General features: G+C 38.7%; 1 long non-coding RNA gene across 1 annotated transcript in view; it reads left to right on the top strand.

Moving 5' to 3' along the window:
• Positions 1–11,361, top strand: part of LOC121496927 — a 35,759-nt gene extending 24,398 nt beyond the window's left edge. Inside the window, exon 3 of the long non-coding RNA XR_005989371.1 lies at positions 11,240–11,361. This is a non-coding gene — a long non-coding RNA (uncharacterized LOC121496927). The remainder of the gene's footprint in view (positions 1–11,239) is intronic.
• The last annotated feature ends 3,341 nt before the right edge of the window (positions 11,362–14,702 follow it).

Below are 14,702 nucleotides of genomic sequence, written 5' to 3'. Positions count from 1 at the left end.
CTTGTTCATTGTTGGTGGGAATACAAAATAATACAGTGAGTTTGGAAGACCATTTAGCAGTTTTTTTGCTTTTTGTTTTTGTTTGGTTTATTATTATTATTATTTATTTTTTATAAAACCTAAACATGCTCTTAACCATATGGTCCAGGAATCATGTTCCTTGGTATTTACTCAAATGATCTGAAAATTTAACATTCACATGAAAATCTGCACACTAATGTTTATAATAGCTTTATTCATAATTACCAAAACTTGGAAGCAAACAGGATGTCTTTCAGTAATTGAATGGATAAATAGACTGTGGTACATCCAGACAGTGGAATGTTATTCAATGATGAAAGAGTAATGAGCTATGAAGCCACGAAAAGACATGAAGGACACTTAACTGTATATTGCAAAGTGAAAGAAGCCAATCTGAAAAAAAACCACATAGTGCAGGATTCTAACTATGTGACGTTCTTAGAAAGGCAAAACTATGGAGAAAATAGCATCCGTTGTTTCTGGGGATCAGAAGGTGGAAGGGAAGAATGACTTAGGTAGAGCACAGGGATTCTTAGGACAGTGAAACTATGATACTGTAATGGTGTATACATGTCATTATACATTTGTCAAAACCCATAGAATGTACAACACAAAGTGTAAACCCTACTGTAAATTTGACTATAGACAATCATATCAATATTGGCTCATCAGTTCTGACAAATGCACTATACTAATGCAAGATGTTAATAATGGGGGAAATGGGGTAGAGGGATATCTGGGAACTCTGTACTTTCTGCTCATTTTTCTATAGATCTAAAACTACTCTAAAAAGAAAGAAAACCTATTATTTTGTACACACACACATGTATTTTTTTAAGATTTTATTTATTCATGAAACACACACACACACACACACACACACACACAGAGAGAGAGAGAGAGACGGAAAGACACAGGCAGAGGGAGAAGCAGGCTCCATGCAGGGAGCCCGATGCGGGACTTAATCTCAGGATTCCAGGATCACACCCTGGGCTGAAGGCAGGTGCTAAACCGCTGAGCCAACCAGGGATCACATACACACATATTTTTTTAAGTAAACTACAGCCAACATGAGGCTTGAATTCACGACCCCGATCAAGACTTGTGTGTTCTATGGACTGAGCCAGCCTGGTGCCCCAGTCTATTGTTTTAAAAAAATAAAGAGAAGATAGGCTATTTAAAAAGGCGTGCATGAGGAGAGAGTTGGAGTGATGGAAGTGATGTTTACACAAGTGTATATGTTAATCAAAACTTACTTAATCACACTTAAGATCTGTAACATTTAACTGCATGTAAATTTTCTCTCAATAAAAATCAACTGTATATTATTATCTGTGCTTAATTTGGTTGTAGTCAACTAAATATATGATGCAACACTGAAAAACTTAAAGGAAGCAGGACTCAGCTGTAAATAAGTGTTCTTGACCTTGAAGAGATGCTGCGGTGTTCTTGAGCATCATGAATAGGTAGAGAATGGCTCTCTCAAATGTATTTCCTTGCACAGCTAGTCTTTCAGGTTAGCTAATTTGTAGAGGAAAAAATTCTAGCTCCAGGTTTCATTCTTCTGTGGATTTTTTTGCTGCCTCATTATATCTTTTATTTTGGATTTAGTCAGAAGGGAAATGCCACCTCAGGTTTGAGCCCACGTATGACAGAAATCTTGGTAGAGAAGCATTTTTGTGAACTTGTTCTTGAAGGTAGTAGAAGTCTGTGTAAGCAGAGAAATTGGGATTCACAGCAGCAGGAGTGGCCATGATCTATTGGTGAATGATAGAGGCAAAGCTGACCTGACTCAGCAGGAGAAGAGTTGTATTCAGGATCCATGAGAAATGAGTACTTACATGTAAGGATGAGAACCTTGTGTTTGGTCCCATAATCTTGGAATAATTGGGAAAAGATACAGTTATCTTTCTCTTTCTTCCATACTCAGGATTTGAGTGATGTGGACTCATATCAGTGGCTGCCATGGTTAATTTTATATTGGCCAGGCTATGGCACCCAGTTGTTTGGTCAAACACCATTGTAGAGGTTGTTTGTTCAATGACACTAGTGTTCAAATTAGTAGAATTTTGAGTAAAACAGTTACCCTCTATAATGTTGTGGGCCTTGTCCAATCAGATGAGAGTCTTAAGAGAAAATGGCTGAGATTCCCCAAAGAGGAAGAAATCCTACCTCCAAGCTGCCTTCGCATTAAGACTGCAACATCAGGGCACCTGGGTGGCTCAGTGGAGTGTCTAACTCTTGATTTTGGCTCAGATCATGATCATACAGTTGTGGGATTGAGCACTGCTTGCTGCTTACAGGCGCAGACTTCTCTGCTGTCCCTTATGTGGACCTGGTTTATACAACTGGGCTTCTCCCCTGGTTCCTTATTTGCACTCTAGTAATCTGGTAGTTCTGGAACCATGCCATAAACCAAGACCAATTAAAAAAAAATTTTTTTATGATAGTCAGAGAGAGAGAGAGAGAGAGAGAGAGGCAGAGACATAGGCAGAGGGAGAAGCAGGCTCCATGCGCCGGGAGCCCGACGTGGGACTCGATCCCTGGTCTCCAGGATCATGCCCTGGGCCAAAGGCAGGCACCAAACCTCTGCGCCACCCCGGGATCCCAACCAAGACCAATTTGACTGGGCTCTAATCCCATCTAGTTTATGTTGGCTCCTGTGCCCCTGGGTATCTGACACTGCTCACCCTACTGTAAGTCTCGTTCAACCTGGATAAATTTATCTTGAACTTTAATTTTTGGTTCCGCTTGACTGTGTGTGTTAACACCCCTCAGTGACCATCAGTGCCATGTCTTTGATGGATAAGACCTCTTGGGTGGATCCAACTTGAACCGAACCCAAGTTTTTCTTGCTCTAGTGGAACTGACATGCATTTAGGAACCCACTCTCATTCCTGGGTTGGTATATTGTGAATCTAGTTCCACTGGCTCTAGTTTATTTCCTGGTTCCTGCTGGTTAGCCTTTGGGGGCCCAACACGCTTCACATTTTGGTCTGTAAGGGTTCTAATAGAGTAGTCTAGTCATACCACATATAATACAGGCAAATAAGAATATCTTAAGTAGGAAAATGACATGATAAAAGTGGTATTTTAGGATAACAATCTCTTAGTGTTATACAGGGCAGATTGGAAGAAAGGGACTGGCTAGCATGTTAACCTATTTGGAGATGTGATGCTTAAGATCAAGCCTAGAGTAATAGTGAATATAACAAGAAAATCTTAACATTTTATGCCAGTAAAATACATTTGCATAAAGATGTTCACTGCAGAATAATTTATAACAGCAAAAACTTGCAATGACCTAAATATCCAACAGCATAGGAATGATTTAAGTAAATTTTAGTTGTAGCCCACTTCATGAAATGCTGTATAGCCAACTAAATAAACTGTTAAGAAGGCCATTAATCAAAATGGAAAAGTGCCTATGATGTATATTAAGGGGGAAAAAAGCAGGATAGTCAAAATGCACACCGATGCAGCTGCTGTGGGAAACAGTATGGAGGTTCCTCAAAAAATTAAGAATAGAATTACCATATGATCCAGTAATTCCACTACTAGGAGTTTACTCAAAGAATATCAAAACGCCAATTTGAAAAGATATTTGTACCCTGTGTTTATTGCAGCATTATTAACAATAGCCAAATTGCAGAAGCAGCCCAAGTGTCCATTGATAGATGAACAGATAAAGAACATGTGGTGTATATACACAATGGAATATTACTCAGCTCTAAAAAAGAATGAGATCTTGCCATTTGCAGCAACATGGATGTATCTAGAGGGCATAATGCTAAGTGAAATAAGCGAGAGACAAATACCATATAATTTCACTCATGTGTGGAATTTAAGAAACAAACCAACAAAAGAGACAAACCAAAAAACAGACTGTTAAATGTAGTAGAACAAACTGATGGTTACCAGAGGGGAGGTGGGTGGGGGCATGAGGGAAATAGGTGAAAGGGATTGAAGAATACCCTTATCTTAATGAGCATTGAGTAATGTGCAGAATTGTTGAATCACTATATTGTATACCTGAAACTAAAAAACACTGTATGTTAATTATACTGTAATTAAAATTTTTAAAGGGTATAAAATATGTACATAATTATTAAAAAGTCAGTAAATATGCGTATAAAATATGTATATAAATTCTATGAAATGGTAATGATGGTGGTAGAGCTGGAATTATGTATGCTTTTTCTCTGTTTTCCAAATTTCTATAACATGATCATATTAGTTTTAAAGATTCTATAATACAGATTCCTATTGAGACTAATTCTTTCTCTCATTTAAATGATCATTTTAACAAATTTATTGGTGTTGTCATGTCTTCTATGTCCTGGAATGAGTTTTGAGTGAGTATAAATATAGCTATTTTGAGAAAGTCATCATTTCATTAGCAAAAGCAGATTTGGCCATTGATGAAAAATACAAAGAAGCAACAACAATAGAAACATCTTTTTCCAGGCACTCCAAGGAAGACCTACTTACTGAAAATCTCTGCATTGGATTTATATTGATTTCTAGCATAGCTGGGCTCTGGTGCTCTTCTGCACAACCAGGTGGCCATAATTTATACTCACTTTCTGTTCCCTTTTGGCTGTGATGAGAATTAGTGTTGAAATCAATAAGCCCTAACCATTGTCTCACAGACACGGTGTTCAGCTGTGATTCTTTTGTCCTCCAATACTGTTCCTCATCTCTACTTTGAGGCAGTGCTAACTTATTTGGTAAGATCATAGACTTTGAACTAAGACAAATATGGGCTCATATTCTAGGACTTTTGCTCATAGCTGTATGACTGTGGGCAAGTTACATAATCCTCCCATGTCTTGTTTGCTCTGGGGATGATATTACTTACCTTTGGGGATTGGAGGGTAGTTGAAGTAAGGCAAAGGAAGAACTATTGATAGAGCTGTCATTCAGCTTTACCAAGTTGCTGCTGAGGGAGAAGGGCCCTAGGCCCTCAGTGGACCCTATAACCTCTACTTGCCCGTTAGAGGAGATCAGGGCAGAGCTGTTTGCAAAGACCTTAAGTCATTTGACTCAATGGGCTCTGAAATATCATCTACATTAATGACTCTCCTGGGACATTTGGAAGCTGCCAGAATTTAGGGTCCAGATACTTTTATGCAGCTACAGGATTTATTAAGGACAGTAATTTTCAGAGGATGTTGGAAAGTTGGCACTCTTTGTATACCTTCATGGTGGCAAAGATGAACAGATAAGTGAGTAGTCCAGAAATAACCTCTGAATTTATATGTAATAGCTCTTTTAACTCCTCCCCCCTGAATGCCCTTTTGTGGTATTTCTTGTTTTACCACCATCTCTTCCTGCTATTATCCTGAGCCTCTGTGAGCCCAGCTCCTGGTCACATCAATGTAAGAGCTCAGGCCACTCAGAAACACCTACAGGACACCCTCTAGCATCACAGGAGACGTTATAATACAAGGCCAGAGTCAGTAAGTACCAAATAGTTAGGGAAATGAGTCAGATGGGAGATGTCCTGGCCATCCTTCTACCACTCTCTTCATCTGTCCTTGTCTGAGAATTTGGGCCTCTTTGTAATGACAAAGTCCGTAACTCTGGTTGCCTCCCATATTCAATTCCTCACTTCGTATGTTTCTACCTTAAATTTTAGCACCTGTTCTCTATTATACACCCCAAAGACTCACCCCAGCAATCTTATATGAGACCTCAAACAAGTGATTGGTGAGGTTGATGTACCCACAACCTCCAAGAATAGTTTTAACTCTGTCCTGATGACAGGGACCGAGACTGAAGGATGCTCAAGGGGTACTCATACACAGCCCAGAGAGCAACTCCATTTCTGTCAAGAATACCCAGATGGGAAGCTACAGGTCTATCCTGTCTGATGGAAGGGACCTCTTGGAAGAGATTAACTTGTCTTTGTATCTTTAAACTGGTCAGCTACCCCTAGCACATGAGTCTGATTCTCAAGGTAAATGAATTTCTGTTCTGATATATTGTGCACAGTTTAGAATGCCAAATATTTATTTCAGGATTACACTCTGCTTCAGGAAGATATTTCTAATGCCCTTGGCTCTTGATCCCTTGCCTCACCTCCTGTTTATGGGCATATACTTGTCCCTCTGATCTCATGCTTGGTGCTGTCCTTTGAGCATGGACTTGTATTTCTCTTTACAATGATTTTCATTTACCCTCAGGACTACCTTTGCTTCTACCTCTTTGAGTCAACAAGTATGCCTGGTTCAGCCTTGCCCTCATAACAGCTGTCATTACCTCCTTATGGCAAATATTTTCACCCTAACCCTGTTAATAAGAACTACATATGAGAAACTAACATACCAGTCTACCATCTACGATAAGGACTACATAGCTCTAGAGAAATTTTCACCTCTTTTACCCCACAAAATTCCAGTCTACTACCACCCAGGGGAAAGGTTTATAGAGAGCAGAGTCAGAAACCATTCAAGTATGAACACTTCAAGACTGACAGGGTACAGCAGAAAGAGGTGTGGAGTGCAATTAGGAAGCTGTAAATAATATTCGTCTAACAGTCTTGCTCATGGACTCTGATCTCTGCACTTTGTTACCTGTGTTTCTTCTCTGTTTCTCTCTCTAACCTGTTTCCTCTTGGCTGGATCCATGAACTTGCTGGCTCTTCTTTTTGACTTACCTCTTCCACATAGCATTTTGACAACAGCCCCTATTCTCTGTCCCCTGTCTTGTCCTTGCCTGTTGGGTGTGGAATGACCAGGTCCCCCTCCACCAACTGCTACCCTTTTCCTGTTTTAAGGTCTAGCTCTAATTAACACCTCATCAAAACTGACCAAAGCATGCCACTCCTGAGCACCCCAGCTCCATACCCCTGGCAACAGATACCTTTGAATGGGGCTAATGCCTCCAATGGGGAATTTAGAAAGAAAAGTGGTTACATGATGGGGGAAGGGATTGAGCAAAGAGATAGTAGGAAGTGGGAAAGAGTGAAGCCAGGGAAGAGCCATGGCCGGAGAGGAAGAACTGTAAGGTCATTTAGGTAATATTTGGGAGATAAAACATTTGAAAGAATGAAGACAAATAGTCAATGAAATTCTCTGAGAACAAAATTAAATTATGTGGAGGTGAGAGGTGAACATAAGAAAAGAAAATGGAAAAAAAAAAAAAAAAGAAAAGAAAATGGAAAAAAAAAAAAAAAAGAAAAGAAAATGGGCATAATCAAGGGGAGATATGTGGTTGGAGTGAGCACTGGGAAGGTGAAATACAGGTTCTAAGGTGTTCCAAGGTGAGATGATAAGAGTGGGCAACTAAAACATTAACCAGAGAATTCCCATGAAAGGGCACTGTCACGGTTCTTGTCCTCAAGAAAGGGATATTCTAAAAATTATTTATTTTTTAGTAATCTGTACACCCAAGGTGGGGCTCAAACTCACAACCCTGAGATCAAAAGTCATATGCTCTTCCAACTGACCAGGCAGGTGCCCCCAAGAGACGGATATTCTAAAAGATAGCTTGAATAAGTACAAAAATAACTATACAACAATGCAGACTATGAACCACACTCAGAAAAGTACAAATAAAGGGGAATGGCATACAGACAAAAGGATGGCATGGTAGTCAGCACCCAGTGCTGTGCCTTGTATGGAATCTATACTCAACAAAACCATTTCAGGAGAAAAGCTGACATTGAAAAGGGTACGTGCATGCTTTTGAAATTGCATAGCTGATGTTAAATTCTCCACTAGTGATTTTTGACAATGGATGCACATAAGGATCCCCTGGGAAACTTTTTGAATGACCAATATTCAGAGTCCACATTCAGAGATTCTGAATGTAGGTCTAGGGCTAGGCATTAGTATTTTTCTAAAGTTCCCAGATGATTCTAAAGGCCAGCCAGGATGAGAAGTGTTGGGTCTTTGTGTATATATTTTTTTCTTTTGAAAGACTAAGGGGCTTAAAATCCAAGGAGAGAAACACAAAGTTGAGAAATAAGAGGTATAGAGTCTAGATTTAACACTAGTGCCCATTAATACATCTTGGATAATTTCTTTTCAGGGCTGCCTTGGTGGCTCAGTCAGTTGAGCATCCGCCTCTTGATTTCAGCTCAGGTCATGATCTCAGGATCATGAAATTGAGAAAGCCCAGTAGAGGGTTTGGGCTCTGCTCAGCACCAAGTCTGCTTGTCACTCTCCTTCCCCCTTTGTGACCCTCTTTGGGCTTACTCCTGCACTTTCTCTCTCTGTCTCTCTAAAATAAATAAATAAGTCTTAAAAAATTCTTTTCATCAGAACAGTAAAATATGTTACATACACTCAGGATAATATTTCATTTCTGTCCCTTGGCTCTCTCAGGAGTTTGGAGAATTAAACTTGGGGATTTTTTCAGTAGGAAGTTACTATGTAAATACATTTAATTACTATAATCAGTCAAAGGAAAATAATTTTTTAATTTTTAAAAATTGAGGTATAATTGACATACAACATTAGTTTCTGGCATATCATGTTATTTTTGGTAACAAAAATCTATTATGATTAAGAGTCCATCATAATAAATTTATGCATTTTGACATCTATCATCTCATTTGTTTCTGTCAAAATCTTTGCCAGTTAAGTATTATCTTTATTTTGCAAATGCCTGGCCTACAGTCACACCTCCTTATGTGACAAAGACACTCTCTACTCTTTATTTTTCTTTCTTCAGTCTTAGTCATCTTTCTAAATCTTTGTTGATAGGGTATATTTTACAAAGAGTCGGTAGTATCATTTTTAATGTAAAGAATAAAAACTATGGCCCTGTATGTTTAACCAGTTGCCTAAGTAGCAGGATGATGGAACAGAAATAAAATATATTAAGAAGGATTAGTAAATCAGGAGAAATTGGCATTTGCCACTGGCCATTGCTAAGGAGATTAAAAAGACACAAAGAACAGTAACAAACTACAATAAACTATTCAGGTTTTAGCATCATAACTGCTAAGTAAATGTTAAAAGGTTGAATAAATGAATGGATGAATTTTAAAATATTTATGGAAGTGACTATAATGATACATAAATCATTGAATACTTATATATGCCAGACAGTATTTTTAGCCCTTTACATGTATTATCTCTCCCTTTTTTAAAGATTTTAAATAATCTCTATCTCTATGCTCAGTGTGGGGCTCAAACTCATAACCCCAAGATCCAGAGTCACATACTCCATTGACTGAGCCAGCGAGATGCTCCAGTGTTATCTCTTTTTAATCAACATCTAATTCTTTTAGGTTGGTATTATTATTATTCCTCATTTTAGAGATGAAGAAACTGAAGTCCAGAAAGATTAATTATAGTACGGAGGCGCTGTTGTTGTCTAGTCCACTAGTAGCATAGTGGCAAGGTCATTAGTTACCAAATTTCATAATGCAATCAACCGACTGTACTCTTCCTTGAGCAAGCTAGGCCCAAGTGCCTCTATTTATCTTTTCTCTTTGTGGTGCCACCTGCTGGAGATGGGACCTGCTCATTACCACCTTTCCCTACTACTGTCTCTTCTAGCCATTCAGTAGTGACTTCCTGCTCCAAAGTCTATCTGCACCACTTGCCAAGGTACCTCTTCAGCCTTAACTGGGGACAGGAATAGGTGGCAACAGGGCTGATAATTTTATACATAACGTGGAGTCTCTGTCCCAGGGCATGGAATCCAGTCCTCTGGACTCTGGAATCATCTCTCATCTTTGATGTCTTACCCTTGTCAGCCACAGCAAAAACCAGTACATCCTCTGTCAGGCTGTTCTGCAGTTTATTGATTCTGTCGAAGTCATCAATTCTAAGGTGCTCCATTAGGAAAAATTTACTACTAAGAAAAATAGACACACCCAATTGTTATTTTTATTTTTATTATTTTAGGGAGGGGGGCAGAGGGAGAGAGAGAATCTTAAGCAGGCTCCATACCCAGGGCAGAGCCGGTTGCAGTGCTCGATCTCACAACACTGAGATCATGACCTAAGCCAAAATCAAGAGTCAGACACTTAACTGACTAAGCCACCCGGGCGCCCCATAAACACATTCAATTATAATGGCATGATGTCACCAATTGAAAGATGCATCCCTGTTTCAAGAAGTTAAAATGTGTTAAAAAAAAAAAAAGCATCTTAAAATTGATTAAATATGGCATATAAATGTGTTTTGATAGATTTTTCTAACACTTACGGGCTGTTCATAGCCAGCTTTTTTCATGACCACTGCTTCTGTCAACTTGCAATGTTTATCCCTCCCTTTTGGGTGCTGTGAACTGTAGCAGCTTTTGTCACAAATAGGCCTTCTCAAAAAACTGGTGAAGTGTGTATATTTTGGGGTGTGGTGGTTCATACAGGAGAAGAGAATGATAGAGCATGCTAAGGAATGGATGCCGTCACAGTGTGGAATGTATCAGATGATAGGGAGTTTAGGGAGGTTCTAGAAATGTTTCTTTTACTACTTTATGATATGTAATATTTCCATCCCCCCAAAAAAAGTTCCTCCTGCCCCTTTATATTCAATTGCCAGCCCGAATCCCAGCTCCTGGTATCACTAATTGCTTTGTATCACTATAGTTTTAACTTTTTAAGGATTCATGTGCGTGGAAGGGCGCCTGGGTGGCTCAGTTGGTTAAGCATCTGACTCTTGATCTCAGCTTGGGTCTTGATCTCAGGGTCATGAGTTCAAGCCCCACATTGGTGTCCATGCTGGGTGTGGGGCCTCTTAAAAAAAAAAAAAGAATTGGGCGGGGGGTGGGGGTGAATGGGTGACGGGCACTGAGGGGGGCACTTGACGGGATGAGCACTGGGTGTTATTCTGTATGTTGGCAAATTGAACACCAATAAAAAATAAATTTATTATTAAAAAAAGAATTCATGTGCATGGAATCATGCAATACATGGTATTTTATGTCTGAGGTATTTCCCTTAGCATCATGTTTTGAAACCTTTTCATGTTGCTGCCTGTCTTAGCTGTTAATTCCCTTTTATTGTAGGGTAGAACTCCTCTGGATGGATTGTACAACAATTTATTTATCCATTTATCAGTTGGCATACATTCAGGTTGTACCTCAACCCAACGGTGACACAATTTAGTCCTTCACCATCTAATATGGTATTAGCTGTGGGGTTTTTGTAAATGCCCTTTTTCCAAGTTTGCTTTCTTTTGCTGTGGGTGTTGGATTTTGTAAAATGCTTTTTTTCTTTGTCAATTAATATAGTCACATGCTTTTTCTTCTTTAGCCTATTGATACAGTGGATGACATTGGTTTCTGGATGTTGAACCACACCCTTGCCTAGCACTTCGTTAAAGGATATAATTCTTTTCATACATGGCTGGATTCAACTTGCTAATGTTTTGGTAAGGAATTTTGTGTCTAAAGTTTTTGAAAGATGTGGGTTTGTTGTTCTGTACTATCTTTGTCTGGTTTTGGTATCAGGGGAAGGCTGGCCTTGCAAAATGAGTTGAGAGGCATCCCCTGCTTTTCCATTCTCTGAAAGAAACTGCCTAAAATTTGTATTAATTCTCTTTTATATATTTGGTAACTTCTCCAGTGAATCTATTAGGGCCTGCAGATTTCTGTTAATATCCCACAGATTTTGATACCCTGTGCTCTAATTTTCATTCAGTTCAAAATACTTTCTAATTTCCCTTGTGATGTCTTCTTTGATTCTAGGGGTTATTTATAAGGGTGTTTATTTTGCAGGATTTGGGGATTTTTCTAGATATCTTTCTGTTATGGATTACTAATTTAGTATGTTATCAGAAAACATACTGTGTATGGTTTTAATAACTTTAAATTTTAAAAATTTAAATTTATTGAGTCTTGTTTAATGTCCCAGAATATGGGACATATGTCTGTCTTACTGCATATTCCAATGAACTTTAAAAGAGCATGTGTAGGGGATTCCTGGGTGGCTCAGTGGTTTAGCACCTGCCTTTGGCCGGGGGCGTGATCCTGGGGTGCTGGGATTGAGTCCCGCATCAGGCTTCCTGCATGGAGCCTGCTTCTCCCTCTGCCTGTGTCTCTGCCTCTTTCTCTCTCTCTCTCTCTCCCTCTCTCTCTGTGTGTCTCTTATGAATAGATAAATAAAATATTTAAAATAAATAAATAAAATAAAATAAAATAAAATAAAATAAAATAAAATAGCGTGAGTATAGTGGCACCTGGCTGTTTCACTAGAGCATGTGACTCTAGATCTTGGGGTTATGAGTTCAAGCCTCATGTTGGGTGTAGAGTTCACTCATTTTTTATTTAAAAAAATAAAAGAGCATGTATGCATTCTGAAATTCAGGGTAGAATGTTCTGTAAATTGTAATTAGCTCATGTGAGATGGATGGTGTTCAAGACTACTGTATTCTTACTGGTTTTCTGTACACTTATTCTATCGATTACCGATAGTACTGTATCGAAATCTCTACCTTTAATTGTGGACTTGTTTACTTCTCCTTTCAATTCTAACAATTTTTTCTTCATGTATTTTGATACTATGTTATTAAGTACCTACACATTTAGGATTGCATGTCCTCTTGTTACTTCAACACCTCAACACCTTAATACCCCTCTTTCTCCTTAATAATATTACTTATTCTAAAGTTTACTTTGTCTGATATTAATATAGCCACTCTCAATTTCTTTTTACTTATGGCGGCATGCATATCTTCTTTCCCATCCTTTTACCTTTAACTTATTTGTGCTTTTTTTAATTTAAATTAGGATTCTTGTGGGCATCATATTGTTAGGTATTATTTGTGTTTTTTTTTTCCTTAAGTCCACCTGATAATCTCTGTTTTTCAATTATACTGTTTAGGCAATTTATATTTAATGGAATTATTGATTTAAAGAGTTTGTTACCTTTCTTTGGAAGAGATTAAACAATTAGGAAAATTCTTTTATACTTTATCCACATGTGTAGCATTTCTGTACTATTCTTAGTCCTTTTGCATAACTTTTCTTCCATATGAAAAACTTCAACATTTCCTTCTTTTTTAAAGATTTATTTATTTATTGTAGAGAGGGGAGGAGTAGAGGGGGAGAGAGAGGGGCAAACAGAGTTGGCACTGAGCACAGAACCTCATGAAGGGCTTGATCTCAGGACCCTGAGATTGTGACCTGAGCTGAAACCAAGAGCCAGATAGCTAACTGACTGTGCCACCCAGGTGCCCCAAGAACTACATTTCTTGTAGCACAGGCTTGTTGATGAATTCTCTCAACATTTTTTGTCTGAAAAAAAAATCTTTAGTTTATTTCCATTTTTAATAGATATTTTTGCTGAGTGTAGAATTCTAGATTGATAGTTTTTTCCTGTGACATTAAAAATATCAGTCCTATGTCTTCTAGCTTGTGTCATTTCTAATAGGAACTTTATAGTCATTCCTTCCTTTGCTCCCCTTTACATAATGACTTTTGGGGGGCAGCTTTAAACATATTCCTTTATCATCGTGATATTCTTAGTCCTTTTGACTATGGACTCACAAATATGGTTATGATGTGTTTTGGTGTAGTTTTCTGCTGGGTTCATAAGCTTTTTGGATCTGTGTGTTTTCTAGTTTAATCAAATTTGGAAAAAATTTGGCCATTGTTTCTTGAAATATCTTTCTCCTACCCTTCCTCTGACTTCCTGGGGCTCCAAATACAGGGACCTTAGACTGCTTGGTATTGTTTCACTGGTCACTCATGCTATATTATTATTATTTCATTTCGTTTCAAATACTATGTTTTTCATCTCTAGAAGTTTCTTTTTTTTTCCATCTCTAGAAGTTTCTTTTTTTTTAAATTTTATTTATTTATGATAGGCACACAGTGAGAGAGAGAGAAGCAGAGACATAGGCAGAGGGAGAAGCAGGCTCCATGCACCGGGAGCCCGACGTGGGATTCGATCCCGGGTCTCCAGGATCGCGCCCCGGGCCAAAGGCAGGCGCCAAACCGCTGCGCCACCCAGGGATCCCTAGAAGTTTCTTTTTTTTAAAAGATTTTATTTATTTATTCATAGAGACAGAGAGATAGAGAGGCGCAGAGATACAGGCAGAGGCAGAAGCAGGCTCCATGCAGGGAGCCCGATGTGGGACTCGATCCAAGGATCCAAGGTCGCCAGGATCACGCCCTGGGCTGCAGGCGGCGCTAAACCACTGCGCCACCGGGGCTGCCCCATCTCTAGAAGTTTCATTTGGGTCTTGTTTTCTTCTCGTTTTCTCTTCATTATATTTGTGTTTTCCTCTGCATTCCTGAGTAACTGGAGCATATTTATAATAGCTGGTATAGAAGCTTTCCTATTTCATCTCTGTCGTTTCTAGGCTTATTTATATCGATTGACTTTTCTCCTGGTTATGGGTTATATTTTCTGCATGTCTGATAATTTTGTTTGGATTTCAGGACACTGAATTCTTATGTTTTTTGGTGCTGGATCTTGTTATATTCCTTCAAAAAAATATTGGCCTTTTATCCAACAGGAAGTTAAGTTAGTTGGAATCATTTGATCCTTTTGAGGCTTGCTTTTCTGCTTTGTTAGGGTGAATCAAAGCAGTCTTCAGTAGCCCCACTCCTTGGGTGATTCCTTTCTGAAGAGTTCATCCTATGTTGGGAAAATGCCCATCTCTGTGTGAGCTCTGGGCTTTGCACATCCCACTGCTTATGGTGGTTCTTTACTCAGTCTGGGGAATTTCATCCAAATATATGCAGATTAAGATTTGACCAGTGATTTGAAA

Source organism: Vulpes lagopus, chromosome 8 (assembly GCF_018345385.1).
Source record: "Vulpes lagopus strain Blue_001 chromosome 8, ASM1834538v1, whole genome shotgun sequence".
Classification (NCBI taxonomy): Eukaryota; Metazoa; Chordata; class Mammalia; order Carnivora; family Canidae; genus Vulpes; species Vulpes lagopus.
Note: the sequence above shows the minus strand (reverse complement) of the source record. Positions and strands in the feature narration are given on the sequence as shown.